Source organism: Mercenaria mercenaria, chromosome 14 (genome assembly GCF_021730395.1).
Source record: "Mercenaria mercenaria strain notata chromosome 14, MADL_Memer_1, whole genome shotgun sequence".
NCBI lineage: Eukaryota > Metazoa > Mollusca > Bivalvia > Venerida > Veneridae > Mercenaria > Mercenaria mercenaria.
Genome location: NC_069374.1, coordinates 66,494,268 through 66,516,107, shown reverse-complemented (window position 1 = coordinate 66,516,107; position 21,840 = coordinate 66,494,268).

Below are 21,840 nucleotides of genomic sequence, written 5' to 3'. Positions count from 1 at the left end.
TTGTTGATTCAAAAATGTACCCCCTATACTTGATCTTAGACAATATTCATTATGCAATGATCACGCGATTAATTATTTTTTTGTCTGGTGATGTCCATCCCAATCCTGGGCCTAGTCTAGAATCCAATGGTTGTTTTTCTGTACTACATCAGAATATAAGGAGTATTCGCAACAAGTTAGATTATATTAAAGACAATTTTCTTGACTTCGATGTTATCTGTTTTACCGAAACTCACTTATCGCAAAATATTTCTGACTTGCAGATGAAACTTGAAGGATTAGGAAATATGTTTCGGAAAGATGTTTCATCACACTCAGGTGGTATCCTAGTATATTGTAATTCAGGATTACAGCCAAAACGATTAAATGACCTTGAAACTATTTTACCGGAATCTCTGTGTATTAAAATAAAAGATCATAATAAAAACTTTATTATTGCTACAGTCTATAGGCCACCAAACTCTGCTATCGACTTCTGGCAAAGATGTGATGTTCTTGTTGACCAGGCCTTAGAAATATCAGACAATATTATTTTAGTTGGCGATATAAACGAAGATCAGTTAAATGTAACAAATCGTAAATTTAGAGTCATACTTATTCTTAATAATATGACAAATGTAATCAATACACCAACTCGAATAACACACAGTACAAGTACCTTAATTGATGTAATTGCATTAACAAATACTGTAATACCGCTGGATTCTGGAGTTTTTGAAACGCCGTCAAATATAAGCGATCACTTTGCTACTTATGTTTATGTAAAAAGCAGTTTCCAGGCCAGGACATGTTACACCCGCCGAGTGTGGAACTACCACCAAGCCGATTTTGAAAAGTTAAATAACTCGATAAAAGCCACTGATTGGTCAGCTCTTAACTCAGACTCTCTAGACGTAGCCACATCTTCTTTTGAAAAAACATTTTTAGATCTAGCTAAAACATGCGTTCCTACTAAAATTGTACAATTCCGCCCCAACGACAGACATTGGTATAATTCATTTATTCGTACTACATCTAGGAAACGTGATCGTTTAAAGCGAATTGCTATCCAGTCTGGGAAACCATCAGATTGGCAATGTTACAAGAAAATAAGAAATCGTGTCATTAATATGAAAAAACACCTACGCGAACAATTTTATAATACTCTTGAATTTTCCATGAATGATTTAAGTTCTACAAATCCTAAACAGTATTGGAAAACAGTAAAAATGCTAGTCAAAGAAAATTCTAAAGCCGAAGAAGAAATTCCGCCCCTTGAAAACGAAAATCATGACCCTGCTATTTCTGACGTAGATAAAGCTACATTTTTTAACGATTACTTCGTATCAGTATCAACTCTCGACGATTCCAATTCTGTTCTACCTGAGTTTGTTGCAAAATCTAATACAACTCTTTCCCACTTTACTATTTCTGAGCAAGACGTAACTGACGTTTTAGAAAACTTAGTTGTCAACAAAGCCTGTGGGCCTGATGGTATTAGTCATAAAATGTTAAAAGGATGTTCGAAAACCATAGCTAAGCCACTTTGTACTTTATTCAATAGATCTCTTATCGTAAATAGATACCCGTCTTCATGGAAAATTGCTAATGTAATGCCGCTTTATAAGAAAGGAGAAAAATCTTTACCTTCTAACTACAGACCAATTTCTTTGATCAGTTGCGTAGGTAAAGTAATGGAACGAGTGATTTTTAAGTATTTGTACAATCATCTAAACACCAATAATCTTATATATAAAAATCAGTCAGGATTTCTTTCTGGACACTCCACTGTATACCAACTTGTAGATATATATAACCAGATCTGTACATCTTTAGACGAGAAGAAAGCAACCTGTATGGTTTTCTGTGATATATCGAAAGCTTTCGACCGAGTTTGGCATAAAGGCCTTATATTTAAACTGAAGCAGTATGGTATTTCAGGAAACTTGGTCAATTGGATAACAGATTACCTGGAAAATAGATCGCAAAAAGTATTTGTAGGGCAATCGTTTTCAAATAGTAGGTTATTAACTGCAGGCGTGCCTCAAGGATCGGTCTTGGGCCCTCTTTTATTTCTTGTATACGTAAATGATATTGCTGATTCTGTTATAAGTACCGCTAGACTATTTGCTGATGATAGCTCACTTGCTATATCTTCACCAGACTCCGTTTATATAGAAACTGTTTTAAATTCAGATCTAGAAAAAATTTCCAGTTGGGCAAATCAATGGCTTGTAAAATTCAATCCTTCTAAAACTGAAGTCATGTTTTTCTCCTTTAGAGATATAGCTCAACCTTCGTTAACCTTTGATAATACCCCTCTAAACTTCGTTGACGATCACAAACATCTAGGTCTTACAATAAGTCATGATGGCTCTTGGCACACCCATATAAACAATATCACTTCCTCAACTTCAAAAGTACTCGGCTCGATGAGAATGTTAAAATTCAAAGTTAAAAGGTCTACTCTTAACAACATTTATTTATCGTATCTAAGACCTCTACTCGAGTATGCTTCAGTTGTATGGGATAGCTGTACTCAATATGAAAAGGACACTATAGAAAAACTTCAATACGAAGCAGCTCGCATTGTTACTGGTTTGACTCATTCCGTTTCCATTCAAAATTTATTAACTGAAGTTGGCTGGGTTTCTCTTGCAGACCGTAGAATTATGCAGAAATTAATATTAGCTTATAAAGGAAATAACGGACTGCTTCCAGATTACCTTATAGACATTTTTCCTCCAACAGTTCACAATTCTAACAACTATGAACTTAGAAACAACACTAATTTTGTAACATTGCCTAGACGTCTCGAAATTTACTCAAAATCAGTTATACCCGATTCAGTAAAACTATGGAATAACCTTTACCTCCCGACACGCAATGCTAACACACTTACATCTTTTAAGAGCAAATTGAAGAGTAAATTTAAATCTCCAATTGTTCCGTCTTTTTATCTAATAGGAGAACGATCCTATAATGTAGTTCAAACTCGTATTAGAAACCGATGCAGCAACTTAAACAATGATTTATTTTATAACCATTTACGAGACTATCCCGATTGCTCTTGTGTACATGGTATTGAAGATGCGGAACATTTCTTTTTTAAATGTAGCCATTATGCCGATGCTCGTCGATTGTTATTTATCAATACTCGAAGATTTCATCCTCTTAGTACTCACAAATTACTTCACGGAATTGATTCACTTACTATTGAGGAGAACAAATCTTTGTTTTTAGAAGTACAAACTTATATAAAAAATACTCAGCGTTTCTCTAGCACTGCCTCCTGATCTTTTGACTATATATCTGTTTTGAGGGCTCTGGGTGTGGGAATTCTGCAGCTGATGCGATGAGGTGCACTGATTGATTTTACGCTTGTCTGTGTTAGTTTTATTGTTTTTGTTTTTTTTTCCTTTTCGATTGTTTTTTCCCTGCTTTTCTTCTATTTAATTTACTGCCTTAACTCTTCTTCTATATAAGTAAGTTTATATCTTAAAATTATATTTTGTTAAGCATATATATTTTTTCCATTCTAGACCAAACAAAAATCCGCCATTTAGTTTAAACTAACATTAATTTGACAGCCAGGGACGGACCGATTTCTAATGTTGGCAAAACTTGTGGTCCAACCCTTTTGTATTATCACACATTCGCAAAGTTACTGAATACTTCCTAATGTACAGTAGTAATATATATGTCTTGTATAATGATAGTTTGCTGTTGTATATATATTTACATATGTATCTGTATAATATTGTCTTGATGTACATTACCATAATGTCTTGTGTGATGATTACAATAAAATATGATTAAACTAAACATATTCTGCTATTTGGAAGCATTTGTCTTGCAGTCTGTGTTCCGGATATTTTCATCACGCGACTACACCAGCGGGTACCTGCACACTTAACACAAAGAAATTTAATACATGCATTTACGATTCGAAAAACAAATCAGGAAGAGTAAAAAAAGTACGCAAAAGAAAGCACATGCAAACCCGAAACGCCAGAAGCTAAAAAAATCACGTGACCAGGGACAATTTCATTACGTAAATTTTTTTTTTTGGCGGGAGTCTATTTTTAGATGATGCATATTCATATTCATTTCATTAATCTCGATTCTTTACTATAATTTATTCAATTGAGGAGTTACATGATTTAAACTTTATTATTGTGTCTTGTTGTTCTGTTATTTTAGTAGTTGTATTGCACTATAAAGACTGAAATAAAGATTGATTATGCGTAAACACATATTGGGCTAGACGCTATTTGTAATGAATATGCATGAGTCCAAGATGGCGGCGCCCTACGGGAAATCGGATTCCTTTGATGATACCCTTGCATCCATTACATGCTCAGTCAAGTGTGACATGTTCACCATAAGTGTTCCTTCTCTTGAGAAGGAACAATAAGAAATTGGTAATCTTACCTCGATGCAAGCCGGGTCCAGATGTATGTATATATCGGTAAATTGTATTTGAAACTATTGGTATACAGTGGTCTATGTAAAAGTCAGAGGTATGTCCGTATGCAAGTGACGTCAAACGGCCATATAAATACACACTGCGCATCCAGTTTGGGCAGATCGTCGACAGAATTCGAAGAGTGCAGATCGAGAAAAATAATTAATAATAAGCCATACTTACTAGTATTACTGGGACTTTGGTAATAAATAATCAAGATGAGGTACCCTCAAATTTGCAGCTTCGGCTCATCCTTGCTAGGTCCTTATGATAGCTTTATTATTATATTGGTCCGGGTCGCAGTATAATCAGATGTTGTAAGGATAGTGCTGAACCTTGGTAGTGTTTGAGACAAAGCATGAAACATAGGTTTGGGAAGAATGTTGTTAGGTTTCAAGTCCGAGACAGTATTTTAAAGTGTTTGATACATTTGGTTTGAACAGGGTTAAAGTTTGAACCTAGGTGGGTTGTGGAATGGTCAGGCCCTCATCTTTGCAGCATACGCTCATACTTGTAGGGGTTTCAAATCCATATACTCATTCTAAGTCGAGTGGTTCGCGACAAGGTGTTGAAACGTTCGGTTTGAAACATAGCTGGTAAAAGGTCAGAACTTTAGGTTGTTTGATAGCTAGTGTACAATAAGGACCACATATTGAATTGATTATCTGCTTGAGTTTTAGCTGATTACTGCTTCAAACAATCATTTACAAATCATTGGTCAAACTAATCAGAAGCAAGGCAGCTTAAGGAAAATTCATTATACAAGTTTTATATAATCAGAAGCAGATAGCTTGAAAAAATCATATATATACAGTTAAATAATAAGTAACGCTCGATACACGTGACACTTTTTAAAGAAATGGCTGAAATTTTAGGAACCGTGGCGTTATTGTTTCCCTAATGTTGTCGTTAACCAATCAATGAATATTATTAAAAACTATCATAAACATACGTGTTTTGTCCAAATAGATAAGATGCAAGTTTAAGCGTGTCTGTACAACACCAAATCAAAGTCACTTATTAAATAGATATTACATGAGTGTCTTTTCAAATTGAATGCGTATGTCCTCCGTGGTGATTGGTTAAAGACTGTATTTGAATTAATCCTCCAATCCCTGGTTCATGAGAGGAGGTTGGCAGTCACATGCGGAGAACAGATGAGTACTCGTATACTGATAGATTAACTGTAACTAGCGCTAAACAAACAAGAGGGCCAAGATGGCCCTAGGTCTCTCACCTAAGAAACACATCACAACAGTGTAAAACATGTTTGACCTAGTGATTTCATAGAAACAAATATTCTGATCAATTTTCATTAAGATTGGACCAAAAAATTGGTCTCTTGCGATAAAACAAGCATTTTCTTAGATATGACCTAGTTTTTGACCCTAGATGACCCATGTTCAAACTCGACCTAGATTTTATCAAGGCAATCATTCTGACCAAAATTCATGAAGATCAATTGAAAAATACAGCCTCTATCACATACACAAGTTTTTTTTCTTTGATTAGACCAAGTGACCTAGTTTTTGACCTCAAATGACCCATATTCAAATTCGACCTAGATTTCATGAAGGCAATCATCCTGACCAAATTTCATAAAAATCAATTGAAAAGAAACAGTCTCTATCGCATACACAAGATTTTTCTTTAATTTGACCTAGTGACCTAGTTTTTGACTCGACATGACCCATTTTCGAACTCGGCCTAGATTTCATCAAGGTTATCATTCTGACCAATATTCATGAAGATTAATTGAAAAATACAGCCTCTATCGCATACACAAGCTAAATGTTGACAGACGACAGACGACGGACGACGGACGCCGGACACCGAGCGATCAGAAAAACTCACCTGAGCATTGCTCAGGTGAGCTAAAAATAGAACACACACACACACACACACACACACACTCACGCACACACACACATACACACACGCACACACACACACACACACAAAAACACAAACAAACAGTCTGTAGAATCTGATCATTATTACAGTGATGCTGAAAGAGGCATCATTGTTTTACTGTAGTTTGTCGACATCCTATAATTGAGAATAGTAATAGGGTCAAACAAAAGTATAACGGTCATGTGCACATGATCAGTAAACATGGTTTATTCAAATTAAAAGCATACAAATGCAATTGTTGGAGCGTTTTCAATGTTGCTAGTTTTTCAAGGTGGAAAATTTTAAAGTATCTTGATCAACTAAAAGTCAAAATTATACATGTTAGCTTACTTTGACATCTCAAATAGAAGTAAACTCTTTGTACCCCAAACCTTTCTGAATAAAACACAAATAGGCTCGATTTATTGAGAAACAGCATGTGATTTCTAAGTAATACATCTGTACACACGTTGTCTATAACCGAAACTGATAACAAAGTATTATATTTTCTCATGAAAATATATAAAATTGTGAATCTTAACACAATTATTGATGATATCTAATTAAAAACACAGTAATTTTGATAATTTTATGAGTTATTAATAATGGCGAAAATGTATCTCGGGTGGGTAGTGTATTTTAACCACTAAAGTTTGGTAGAAATCGTCAAAATTTGGAATAAATTGTTACAGTGAGCCTTTAATTGATTTAGAACAGTTACATAAGCAAAACGCTAATATCTGAAAGTCAGTATTGATATAATCTACTAAACATTCGTGTGTAGCCAATAATACATTCAAAGAGAGAGAAATCCGTATTTCATACACAAGGTTTGCTCAAATGGGTATAATTTGTGTTTGACGGTAGAAAGCGCGACATCCGGTCTTAAACAATAAAAATATGAATGTGTTAATGGCTGAAGTTGATGAACCTTTGCCTACTTTCTGGGTTACGAAATCGTAAAACTAGAGGACTGACAGAAACTGGCCCACATACCATAACACATTTTTGTTATGATGATGAAATATTACTATTCCCAGTTAAATAATGCGATTATAGTTTTCATTTGTATTTTCTGAAGGTTTGCATACGGATTAACATAGTAGAAAATATTATTGAATCCACTGCTAATGATTACCTCCCGTTATGGTTTTACATGTATATCTTCATGAATTATATTGAAAACAGTTATTTTAAAGCATCTAACATCAGTTTGGATAGCTTCTACTCGTATATCTGTTTTAAGAAACTTTATCATTTCTAGGACAATTGTACTTGAAAACATAACTAACGTAATATTACACTTTGCGCATCAACTAGCCACTGAAATGGGTTTCTTATTTGTCAAACATTTGTGACAAGTGGTGCTGTATCTAGTGATTTGATAAACAAATGTTCCATCTGTATTTTGGTGAGGCTAATCTCGCGTAAAATGATCTGCATGTGATTCTTACTTCAACAGTGTGTAAAACTCTAGAACACATCATTTGAAAGACTACCTTAAGAGAAACGACGTTTAACAACCTTTTTTGCTTCGGATTCTCATATCACTAAATGACCTTTTTTACATTTTGATGCTGATGGCATCATGATGTTAGTTTTTTTCTAGGCTTCTGATACTGTCTTAATAATTGTGCAACCTTGAATGCTCCTTCGTTGAAGAACCTACATATGATTAGACACATTATAAGGAAGAGACACTACAGGCTGAATCATCTACCTACAGGGTACGGCTTTGTGTCTTTATCATGTTTTTAGTAGAAAAGATCTGCTTATGGGGTTTCCGTGTCCGAGTAGTTAAGGTCACTGACCTCGAAGTACCTGACCGATGTTGGTTCGACACCTTGCTTGTAGAATGCTTCATGTGAAGAAGTTGTCCAGCCTGCTTAGAGAAGAATGTCCGTTTATTCCGATGTCCACGCCATGCGTGAAACAGTGCCCTTAGGGCATCTGAGATGTTTTTCAACAGTCAAAAGTTGCTACATTACTGACAGTGTGACATTAAACACAATAAAAAAAAGGTGTGCCACAATCTGTAAAATTGCAATTGCGTCTGTTTGACAGTGAATGTTCATTATACAGATAAAAATGAAACCAGAATTAAAAAAGCCTGCTGACTTACATGAGCATGAAATTTTGGTTGATAACTAGGGCTTGAAATTTAACCTAAAATGCTTTTTATAAGTGTTTAATAAAACAAGCATGTGGACGAATTTCAAAACAAGTTTAAGATATCCAACGGCCATCTTTGACTAAAATATCTTATCTCAGGATATTTACTTCAAATGTATAAAATCCTCATCAAAGTTATTTAACTTTACTAAATATATAAATTAAGTTTGCATACAGAGCTACATTTATAATTAAATGCCATGTAGTGACAGTTGAGTGTTAAAAACAGCCAGGTTTTTAGTGGCAGTACACACCTATACTGTGTATAAATATACATGTATTCAGTGTGTACTATTTTAAACAGCATCATAAAATTAACCTATTACACTGCATATGAATAAAACAACCCGGAAGAATGATTATATCATGGTTCTTCTTCGAGGAAACCCGAGATTTTGTTCCGAAAACCGCATAAAATATCATATCTGAGTACAGTGAGAACAGTCCTCCAATATCAATATTTGCGATCCGAATTTTGAAAACTTGCAGCGTTCAAATCTATGTGAGATGCTTCAGAACTGGAGATTACACCAGGACGTTTCACCGAATTGCTAGAAAACTGAAACCTCCATCATTACAGAACCATAACTTTCCCGCACAATGTTGCAGAGGATCTAATGCCATTACTTCCACCTTCTCTGTACTTCATAGAGAAAAGACTGTAAAATGGTTGTACATCAAGTGGTAATGAAAACCAAGCGATAGAAGATTTAAAAGAGTAAAACAGAAGAGTTGAACCACTCTTTTGTAAAGAAAAGATGTTTGGACTGGAACAAATTGGACTGTAGTGTTTTCCTCGCACTTTAAGTTTACCCTTTGTGACATAGCACCTTCCCGCTGTAATAAATCTGAACAGACCTTTCTTGGTAACAAATAAATATACATATACAGACAGACATAACCCGATATTCATTGAGTTGTTTGTGAAGATTATGAAAAAAGTTAGTTGTAATGTTAATCAGGACATAAAATATATTTAGAAAATAAGATTTATGAGAATATCTTTTAGAAGTTAGAACAGAATGAAACAGAAATATAGCAGACTTAGTTTTATACATTTAACATTGAATACACTCCATCATCACAAATGACAGGAAAATAATTATATCTAAAATAATATCAAATATTTAGAGTCATTTTTACGGCTGCCACAAGGCATTCGAAATAAAAGTTATAGATGAATTTACACTAGGCCTGTTTCTTAACAACGGAAGTAAATTTTCACGCATGCGCATTCTACGTAGGGCAAAAAGACATGACCACAGAATGTCAAATGCGTTAACGTTATATCATGTTTTAATCAATTTTATAAATATACGTCTGTGTATAATAAATTACCAGTGCTGGACAAAGAAAAATATAATAATGTAATCTTTCGCATTATAACTGATAATAAGGGGTTCATGATGAACAGACAATAAACTGTTCTTCAGCCATATTGATCTTTCATTTAGACAATTAAGGTAAACGAAAAATGGGAAACTGATATAATCCAGCAATTAAAAGGACAGTTCATAACATGATCTGACAGAACTTACAACCTATCAAATACATAATAATATCACTGACAGTCGCGCTTTAAAATGCAAATTTTATTCGAGAGTTATTGAAGTAGATATATTTTCCGTCCATAGATTTAAAAAATTCAAGAACTAAAGATTTTCGACACAATTCCGCCCCTTTTATACAATTATATCCAAGACGGTCAATTCAATCCATAAACAAATAGATAGTTATCGTCTTAAAATTGTTTTTTCTTTTTTCTTTTGTTGTTTACTCAAATCCTTAAGTTGATATCAATATAAAACAATATTTAAGGGATTGGTTGGCTGATGAGGAGAAGGGGTGACCGCAGCGGTCAAATGTAACAGAATGGGGAGGGGTGCAGGGAGGGAGATGTTCTACACTCACATTCTTTATCTGTCTGTATTTTTTGTGGAATTCGGTATGTTCAATATAAACATGATTTTAAAAGAAAATTTTCATCGAAGTTCAAAACGTACTTCTTACAGATTTGATTTACTGTATTATTTAGGTATCGTGTGACATGTTTATTTTTTATTTAAGAAATAGTCCTGCTACGTGATATATTTGTCCGAGTACGTACTAATTTTGGCATTGGTGACTGAATGGCAAAAGTAAGTAAGTCACATCAAAGATATCTTATATGCTTCAGTAACTTTTATGACCCGGTCTGATTAGGTGACATCTTCGAAATTACAAATACGTTCAACGTCATGGTCTTTATCAACAAGGCAACCTATGTTTTACCATGTCAGTTGCATACTAATTACATAGTAATTTCCCGTATATTACTGAAAACTGCAACTTCGGTTACAAGCGCCGCGTTCCCTGAAAGTTTTTAAAAAATATCATTTAAGTCGGTGAAAATATATACGACAGTCATTTTAGAAATCTCTTTCGACAGATAAAACGAAAGAAAATATGACATTTTCAAATGTAAGGAGCAAGTTTTATGTTTGTTTGTTTTTTAATGGATCTAGACTTGAGAATGCTTGGACCAAAATTTAGAAAGAGGCTTGTGTTATCAAAATCCTTTTGATTGTGCAAATACAATTCGTAATATAATGATGATTTTATGTACGTTTACTTATTGTTGAGCAGTCTTTTTGCCACACGCAAAAAGCGCACGCACATAGAAATCAAAACATCAGCTTAAACAATAGGGCAGCCAACCGCGCTGTAAATTCGTCTACAACAACCTATTGAAGCATGGGACACAACCAAGCAATAACAGCAGATTTGGCTTGATTTAGCCAGCTAATGAGAGATAATGAAATTTGAAGCGACACCAATAACTTAATTATTGTGTTGTCTTGTAGTTTGGTCAGAAGAATTACCGAAAACAGATAAATCAAATGTTACCAATTTATCAGGTTACTTAGAAATGTGTAAGTATTAACATTTGTCATTTATTTAACAATAAAAAATCTTATGTCTGCATTCCATTGTAAACCTTTAAGAATTTCAAAATATATGTGCAAAACTGACTTATTTTGACAATAGAAACATACAATATATTGACTCTTGTTTTATTAAATAATCTGTTTGTCTATAGATATTGTAATAACTGGATTTTAGACTGGACCCTGATATGGGATGGTATAACAAGAATAGATAGTGTTTATTCACTTTTAATCATACACTTAACAATTGTATACTGTACTGAATCTCTCTCTGATACATACAATATATATGCTAAACAACGTACAGAGCCTACAATGATGCACATGATTAGCTGAGAGTATATACTAGGCGGGCACTTAATACATTATATTGTTAATCTTAATTACTACAGACATGTTTAAATATGTTATGAGTAAAAAATATGAAAAAGGGCCACTAAACTGTTGTCAAGAATGTTGTAATAATTAAGATATATTGCATTCTACGAACAAAATAGCGGTCGTTATAATATCAAGATTGCCGCATTACTAATGAACTTTCTATAATGAAACCAATGATTTTGGTACTGTAGTACGAACATCTTCATAAAAATATATACTTCCCAGTAGTACAGATAATACAGATTGACCTATTATACAGCTGATTCCGCACTACGCTTCACTTTTACTTTGCATGTTGATGAGTTATTGTTTAATGTCCTAATTTTGATACATCATGTACATGAACAAATTTTTTATATTCTGTGGTTTTCATATATGCTGATAATCATGGTGTAAACATGATTTTAGTCTGTGTTCTGGGTTTTTAGAATGTATTCATTCTTGGTGATACATGAAAGTGCTGAAATCTTCCATGATGCTTCAGATAGGAAGCTGCCTAAGGCAAAACAAAAGAGCCTAATCAAGATCTTAATGAAAAACTGTCCTGTATTTTTGATAACAAAATATTGGACATTTAACATTTGAGTTACGTTAACATTGTGGATTTTAAGATTTATATTTAAAGAGCGAATTAATATTCATTGGATATTCAGTCTGGATTCTTTGTAAGATTTGAATTAATATTGACTAGATTTAATTTGACAAGGACAGGATTTTGACTCAGTTTGGAAATAAATACTGGATTTATATTGATTAATTGCAATGGTAAAGTGCTATTGTTCATTTTGCTTTAGGGAGGGGACTCTTTCTTGCGTTGGAATCATACAACCGGAGAGTATAGACTGCTTCCGACATGCGCCCTGATTACGAAAATGTAATATTTGTTTACCGGCCTGGTTATATACTGTTATTTTGTGGTTTAATAATTCAACGACAGTTTTTGCTAGACTATACATGAATATACCCCAAAATCTAGAAATGTAATGGAAGAAGGCCTTTGTTATCTGATACAACCACTTATACTATTTCTGCTGTTCGTTTTTTTTTTTTTTTTGTTTTTTTTTTTATACACGATGCATAGGGAGGTAGAAACTAAACACTACGGAAGCCTTGGCTTCTATATGAATTTGATTTTTACGCTTAAAACTACTCTTAATGTCGGAATGAATGTCAGTGTTTGAGGCACCTTAGGTGAAATTATTAAAAGCTGTCAAAACTCGAATACAGTGAAAATTATATACGTAATTGATATTTTTTACTATGAAATTATCAAATATATTTTTCACTTTTATCTTAGTAATTTATCCGAAAGCATAACATAAATTATACTATACCAAATATAAGAGTACGAAACTAATTTGAAGACAGATGTCAAAATTGTGTAATATCAATATCTTTACAATACAGACCTATTTTGTGATATTTTGACAAATCCAATATACGTGTCTAACCAGTAATACCGATCGATTTACGGTCGGTAATGCCAATGGTTAAAGAAATAACGATTTGGCGGATTTCTGAACGATTGAAAAATTAGATTCTAAAACTACATATTCTGTGTATATTCATTGGAAAACATTTTAACATCACAGAAAACGATTTTAAACACAAACATTTCCAATTGCCTTCCATTATGGAGCTAATGAAGTTATCTAAAAATTATACAAACGCCTTTTTAAAATCGTTTATAATGAAAAGTTGTATCTGCCACTTACGACCTTTTTATCACATTAGTTTCTATTCAATAGTAAATAATGTGTAATCTAGAAGGGTTGTAAATGGCATTTTCGACCTTCACTTTCAGTAGATCTTCTGTACATTTCGTTATTTCTCAATCTGACCACAAGCTGGTCGTGGACAGTAGATACGACATTCTTAACTAAATGTGATTTGTGTTTCGAAAATCAGGGTTACATATACACAGATTTATGTTTAGACTATGGCCAATTGACTGCAGTTTCTAAAAGGTACAGGTAATAATATTGAGTTTTATTTACGTCCATTTATTTCGGTTACTTCCAGTTTTCGGATTATCTACTCCAGTTTTGTAATTATATGAAAAGCACATTCCATTGTATACGGATAAGGACATCCAGTGCAAATTCAATAATTGCCCTGGTTTCATAAATCTGCGGTATCAAACATTGGTCTTCAGGAGAAATAGTAATATACATTAAGCCTTCTTTCAAACATCAGATGTATGCTGCGTGTCCGCACTCTTAGTTCAAAAGGGGGAGCGTAGATTTATGGATCGTTGGGTCGTGAGTTCGATCCCCGGGAGGGGCGTATGTTCTCCGTGACGATTTGATAAAAGACATTGTGTCTGAAATCATTCGTCCCCAACCTCTGACTCATGTGGGGAAGTTTGCAGTTACTTGCGGAAAATAGGTTTGTATTGGTTAAGAATCAATGTACACTGGTTAGGTTAGCAGCCCGCCGTTACATAACTGAAATACTGTTTGTTGAAAAACGGCGGAAAACCCAGAACAAACAAACAAAGATCTACGCTGCATCTGAAAGTCAGTTATAATAAATGTTTAGAAACTGTAAGTGTTAGTTGCCTAGACAGACCAAAATTCAAAATAAGACATAGATATGACCGCCCGGGAAATTTAAATCTTCTTAATTTATTAAATAATGGTTACTTCTAGAAAAAAGTTTGCGAATTTCGGCACATTATCTTTCTTATATGTGACGTATGTTTTAGCCGTAATATTTGACACTATATCATTTTAAGTTTTACATTTTCTAACAAAGTAATTTGACCTTATTTAAGCTTTTATTGTCAACTGTCGTTCGGTCCCTTCCGGTTTAGCAATCATAGATACTACTGATGTAACTTTTTTTGAGACCGAACCAGCTGAAAATTCCTTCTAAACTGTTTCAAGTTCAACTATCTATAATCGCTGGAATTTAGGGAACTCGCGCTGTGTTAGCCTCACTCTAAAGCCCCCTGGAATGTGATAAATTTCCTTAAGTAAACCAGGCAAAATATTAAATCATGCTTATTTATAAAACACTGTAAGATTAGTGTGCAACTACGGCAGTTGGACCGGCATATAACACTACCAGTGTCACATTCACAAAAGTGAATGCTTCATTGATAGCTTACCGACACATACAATACAACACATTGGGAATGGCATATAATTGTCATACCAACATTTGAATATCTGTTCATGTCTCATTTATAGGTCATATGGCGACTTTTCAGCTTTTAATGGTGGTTTAAGACCTCACAGGCTTCCCTCTTTGCATCCAGCAAAAGTAACGGCCTTCAGTGAGCCAACTGGATGGCTGACGCATATGAAATGAAATATTGAACGCCCCGAGTGAGTCTTGAACCCACACAAATGAAGGTAAACGATATGTGGCCAGCAACCTTAACCACTTGGCCATGGTAGAAGCAACTAAACCAGCTTTTAAAATTAAACATTAACTGAAGAAAGATGACCTTGTTCCCCTAAAAAATGTTGTGTTTCTTCTTAATTTTATTACGTTATGATCCCAATACTGACCACCACTTGAGAGCGATATTAGGGGCTTGTTGCTGACCAGCATTAAGAATGAAGTAGTCTTCATCAGTAAGCTCTATATATAAGACATGTAGGATACCATTTGAAATGAGTATTGTGTATAATGTATTTAGTCAAAAAATCATTATACATATTCATTTACCGACCAAAATATTAGTTCTTAACAAAAACATGTCCTCCAGAAATTTTCGTTATGTAACTGATTCGTTTTCAGTAATGCAGTTAACACAAACACTGTCAGAAGAGCAAGCGCGCTGAAATAATTCAATGCTTGATACTAGACATTTACGAATTAAGTCTACGTGGACTGTGAACACCTAAGACGATCGATTTTTCAAGGGGACCGTCTCAACATGATAATTTTAACTTGTGTTTGGTAGGAAAACATTCCTATAATGATGGTAAGGTCTGGCTTAATATGTCACTGCACAGGATAATATTTGGATTTGTCTGTCCGTCCGTCTGTTCGCCAGAGAAATGTTTTGTTATACATATCGCAAAAAGTATTTGATCTAGTGTCATAACACTTTCCTGAAATGTTCTTCAATATTATAAGTTGCGCATCTGCGACAAAGTTGAAAAGATGAGCTAGTCTGATCGCAATGTATCCGTATTCCATCGTCGTTGTCGTCCAACATGAAAAAAAATCTAAACTGGGTCTGTTGGGATCAAAATGTAGGTCAGCAGGTAAAACATTGTGAAAACTGTAGAAAACGTAATATCTTGCGTCTCTATTCCTTTGTTGTTATTATACGCCCGAAGGGACGTATTTTGGGATACCACAGGTGTTCATCTGGCTTTCTGTCTGTCTGTTTGTCTGTCTGTCCGTCTGTCCGTTAACAATTTCGTGTCGACTCCGCTCCTTGAAGGATTTTAAACAATCTTGAAACAAATGTTATCCACATCAAGAGGACGTGCAGAGCGCCTTGTATAAGGTGGCTTGCTTTAAGGTCAAGGTAACACTTAGGGGTCAAAGGTCACATGACTTTGTTTTGTGTTTATGTTGCTTTGCATTGCGGTGCTCTTGGTTTTATTTGGCATATCCATTTTTTGTTCACTTACAATATTTTTTTATTGAATTACTTCCCTTTTATGTTACTATAAATAGGTTATTTTGTAACATTTTTATTACTGGCCGTAGGGAAAAAACCGATACCACTTTTCTGTGGTACAACATGTATGGTACCTGCGAAGTTAAGGTGTATTTTGACATATCTGTACCTGGTAATGATTTTAGTGGACTTAGAGTTTTGCGGGGGAATTTCTTCCCTTTGTTGTCCTTTTCGGTTGGGCTTCAACAGAAATTAAGTTCTTTAAATGTTGCTCCACTCCCCTGATATAATCCTTCGGGCTTATATTGCCCCGCTTGACGGAGCACTTGTTATTTCTGTGTTAGCGTTAAAGACTTTGTATTCGTTTAACTTTATTGTTTTTATTTGTCAGTAGTGGATGGACGAAGAGATGGACAGCTTTTTTACTAGATAAATGAACGGAAGATAGGAAAATAATCAAAATAAAAATATCTTCCCATTTATACTGTATTATGGCATAAACATGAATGAAATGAAATTCACTTCTTGTTGACAGTTTTCAGTTTATACAATCAATCCAATATGTTTTCTTCTACACACAAGGGATGCACAGACATGTACGGTTCTTGAAAGTCGTTGTCGTGAGTGCCTCCATACAGAGCTTACGCTCTTGTAACACTTCAATTCTGCGATTGAATGTTCTACAGTTATTCTGTAATGACATATATATTTGTTCAATTTAGTACATTTAATTAAAAAGGGGTATAATTCTGTCAAAATCCAAATCAGAGTTATGGGGATTGCTCTTCTTGGTGTAGATTTCGATAGTAAATAACTATTTTAAGTTTCAAGTCAATAGCTTAGATAGTAACAGAGATATTTGACTTTATCAAAAACTTTAACCAAAAATTCTAAGTTAAAAAGGGGCATAATTCTATCAAAATTCAATCAGAGTTATGCGGATAGTTTCTCCTGGTGAAGCCTTTGATGGTAAATAAGTATTTTAAGATTCAAGTCAATAGCTTTGATAGTAACAAAGATATTTGACTTGATCAAAAAAATTAACAGAAAATTCTTAATTAAAAAGGGGCATAATTCTGTAAAAATTCAAATCAGAGTTATGGGGATTAATTTTCCTTGTGTAGACTTCGATAGGAAATAATTATTTTAAGTTTCAAGTCAATAGCTTTGATAGTAACAGAGATATTTGACTTTATCAAAAATTTTAACCAAAAATTCTAAGTTTAAAAGGGGCATAATTCTATCAAAATTCAAATCAGGGTAACGCAGAATGTTTTTCCTGGTGTAGACTTCGATAGTAAATAATTACTTTAAGTTTCAAGTCAGTAGCTTTGATAGTAACAGAGATATTTGACTTTATAATAAAATTTAACAGAAAATTCTTAATTAAAAAGGGGCATAATTTTGTAAAAATTCAAACCAGAGTTATGGGGAGTGTTCTTCCTTGTGTAGACTTTGATAGTAAATAAGTATTTTAAGTTTTAAGTCAATAGCTATGACAGTAACAGAGATATTTGACTTTATCAAAAAATTTAACCCAACGGAGACGCCGACGCCGACGCCGACGCAGGAGCGAGTGCAATAGCTCTACTTTTTCTTCGAAAAGTCGAGCTAAAAACAGGCACATCCAAATTTATATGACCTACCGCATATGTCATTACAGAATAACTGTAGAACATTCAATCGCAGAATTGAAGTGTTACAAGAGCGTAAGCTCTGTATGGAGGCACTCACGACCACGACCTTCAAGAACCGTACATGTCTGTGCATCCCTTCTGTGTAGAAGAAAACATATTGGATTGATTGTATAAACTGAAAACTGTCAACAAGAAGTGAATTTCATTTCATTCATGTTTATGCCATAATACAGTATAAATGGGAAGATTTTTTTATTTTGATTATTTTCCTATCTTCCGTTCATTTATCTAGTAAAAAAGCTGTCCATCTCTTCGTCCATCCACTACTGACAAATTAAAACAATAAAGTTATACGAATACAAAGTCTTTAACGCTAACACAGAAATAACAAGTGCTCCGCCAAGCGGGGCAATATACGCCCGAAGGATTATATCAGGGGAGTGGAGCAACATTTAAAGAACTTAATTACTGTTGAAGCCCAACCGAAAAGGACAACAAAGGGAAGAAATTCCCCGCAAAACTCTAAGTCCACTAAAATCATTACCAGGTACAGATATGTCAAAATACACCTTAACTTCGCAGGTACCATACATGTTGTACCACAGAAAAGTGGTATCGGTTTTTTCCCTACGGCCAGTAATAAAAATGTTACAAAATAACCTATTTATAGTAACATAAAAGGGAAGTAATTCAATAAAAAAATATTGTAAGTGAACAAAAAATGGATATGCCAAATAAAACCAAGAGCACCGCAATGCAAAGCAACATAAACACAAAACAAAGTCATGTGACCTTTGACCCCTAAGTGTTACCTTGACCTTAAAGCAAGTCACCTGATACAAGGCGCTCTGCACGTCCTCTTGATGTGGATAACATTTGTTTCAAGATTGTTTAAAATCCTTCAAGGAACGGAGTCGACACGAAATTGTTGACGAACAGACGGACAGACAGACAAACAGACAGACAGACAGCCAGATGAACACCTGTGGTATCCCAAAATACGTCCCTTCGGGCGTATAATAACAACAAAGGAATAGAGACGCAAGATATTACGTTTTCTACAGTTTTCACAATGTTTTACCTGCTGACCTACATTTTGATCCCAACAGACCCAGTTTAGATTTTTTTCATGTTGGACGACAACGACGATGGAATACGGATACATTGCGATCAGACTAGCTCATCTTTTCAACTTTGTCGCAGATGCGCAACTTATAATATTGAAGAACATTTCAGGAAAGTGTTATGACGCTAGATCAAATACTTTTTGCGATATGTATAACAAAACATTTCTCTGGCGAACAGACGGACGGACAGACAAATCCAAATATTATCCTGTGCAGTGACATATTAAGCCAGACCTTACCATCATTATAGGAATGTTTTCCTACCAAACATAAATTAAAATTATCATGTTGAGACGGTCCCCTTGAAAAATCGATCGTCTTAGGTGTTCACAGTCCACGTAGACTTAATCCGTAAATGTCTACTAAAATAGGGCATATCTGAGGAAACTAGAGCTATCACTGGAGTGATTAGTACCCACAATGTTGATGATGAAGTGCGACAACTGTTAAAAGTTTGTTAATAACAGAGGTAGACTTAATAAGCATTAAAATTTTAAGAAGAGATTCTAATTAAAGGAAAATTATTCATGGACTGTGTTTGCCAGGGTAATGCACATTGTGCCATACGATGACATGGAACAATCAATTTTAGACAGAATCAAATTTCATTGAGTACATTAAAAATTATCGTAAAGCTCAAAGCAGAAAGGAAGCATATTTTATTAAACTTTGGTACAATAGTTACGGTCTTTGTGTCATTAATGAGGAAGAACTATAATTTTAGTTTCAAGCAAATCTATCATATAGTTACAAAGACAAAACTTTAACCAAGTTGTGGTCGCGGATGCAAACGCCGACGCCTTGGCAATTAGGATAACTTTCCTTATACTTCGCATAGTCTAGTTAAAATGTTTCAGTGAATACATACAGCATCTGAAAGCTACGTCACCACCTCCATCTTCAGCCGAGTCCAACCGTCAACGAGTGTTTCGACCCCTAACTCAGAAGATTCTCGGGAAGCGGGGTCCACAGTGGTGGTCAAGTCAACTGTGTGGTGGTTTTTGATTTCCAGCTACTAGTGTCTCATCTTGTCCACACCAAACGATGCTCTTTCAGCTGCCTGAGCTACGCTCTGGATTGCAGCTTTCCTGCTTCGTCCTGTCACTCCAAGTGCACTGGACATACGCCACACAGATAAGGCGGGAAATCCTCGTGCCCCAACTTCAACTGGGAAGTTCCAAGTGTACCATCCCTGTTGCCTGCATTCTGACAAAGGGTCCTCATATTTTGTCTTCTTCCTCTCGTGGGCCTCAGCACATCTCTCCTCCCATGGTACAGTTAGTTCAATGACAATGATCTTCTTTAATCCACAGCACATCATTTTGGTTGTGGACAAAATGTCTGGAAAAGTGAGCCTGGTTCCAAGATCGACTGCCATTATCGAGTCTTCTGCCTGGTCTAGAATGCCACTTCTGTCCTTCTTTTACAAACTGTATTGACACTCCCTTCTTTAATCTAGCCTTACGCTCCTTCTCAAACTCCCTGTGAACTTGGTCGTGCCTCCTTGTGCATCTCCCTTGTGTGAGTGCCACTTGGCATGAAGAGACCATTATGTTCAAGGGTTCCTCGCTTTTCAAACAGAGTGCAGTCTGGTCTGTCACTGAGATTCCACTGATAGAGGTTGGCTGGTGATAGTAACGTGTCATAGACTGCCCGTGAAAGAAAACTGAGCCGGTATAGTGGGTATCTCCATATCTCAGCCCAAGTGAGATTTCTGTTGTCAGTTTCCCATCAGGTCCAGGCTCCCCGGCAGCCCATCTCCACTGCCTTCGTTCTTCTCTGTTCTTCTTCCTCTGCCCTTATCGCCTTCTCTCCTGTATGATGCTTCTCCGCTCAGCAGCACTGACACCGTTCCAGAAGCAGCTGCTTCTTGTACCCAGTCCCAACTTTGCACACTGATCCCCGCGATCTCCTTATGTCTCAGCCTGCTTTCAGCTTCATCAACTGCTTTGCTGGCTGACCATTTCCTCCCTGTCTTGGCCTGCACCCCTGCCATCCATACTTTCTCATTTATTGAGTCCTTCATTGTCACTATAAGCTTCGCCTTGCTAACTTTGTACATGTCAGAAGGAGTTGCAGCTTGGCTGTTGAGCTATAGATTCTAATGCTGGAGAAACTTGGTGGAAGGCCAAGCCATTTGCGAAGATTCTTGTTAATGATACGCTCCAGTTTCTCCACCGCTGTGGCGGTTATCTTGTACATTATCAGCGGCCAAGTCAATCGTGGCAAGAGTCCATGCTGATAGATCCAAGCCTTGATCCAACCCAGTCTTATCAGTCTTCCTCATTCCCTCTTCTGCTTGCTGCTCTACTTTTCTGATGTTGGCCTTACCACACAGTGTGTCATTGAACCATTTCCTAGACACTTGATGGGGTTTCCAGTTATTGTTGGAATTGTCTCTCCCTGTACAGTCAGAGTGAACTGCTGAGAGACCTTCCCTTTCCTTATTACCAAAGCTCTTGACTTCTTTTTGGTTTGAAAGTCATTTTTGCAATGCTGCTGCATCCACAAGATCATTGAGTATCAATCTAGCTTGGATATGGGACTGTGCGGTTATCGTCAAATTATCCATAAAGCCTCTGCTCAGTAGTTGCCTGATATTAGTGGCTGTCATTGGGCCCATTGTCTCTCCGTTTATTAGCATGTTCATATAACAATCTCATTCTCT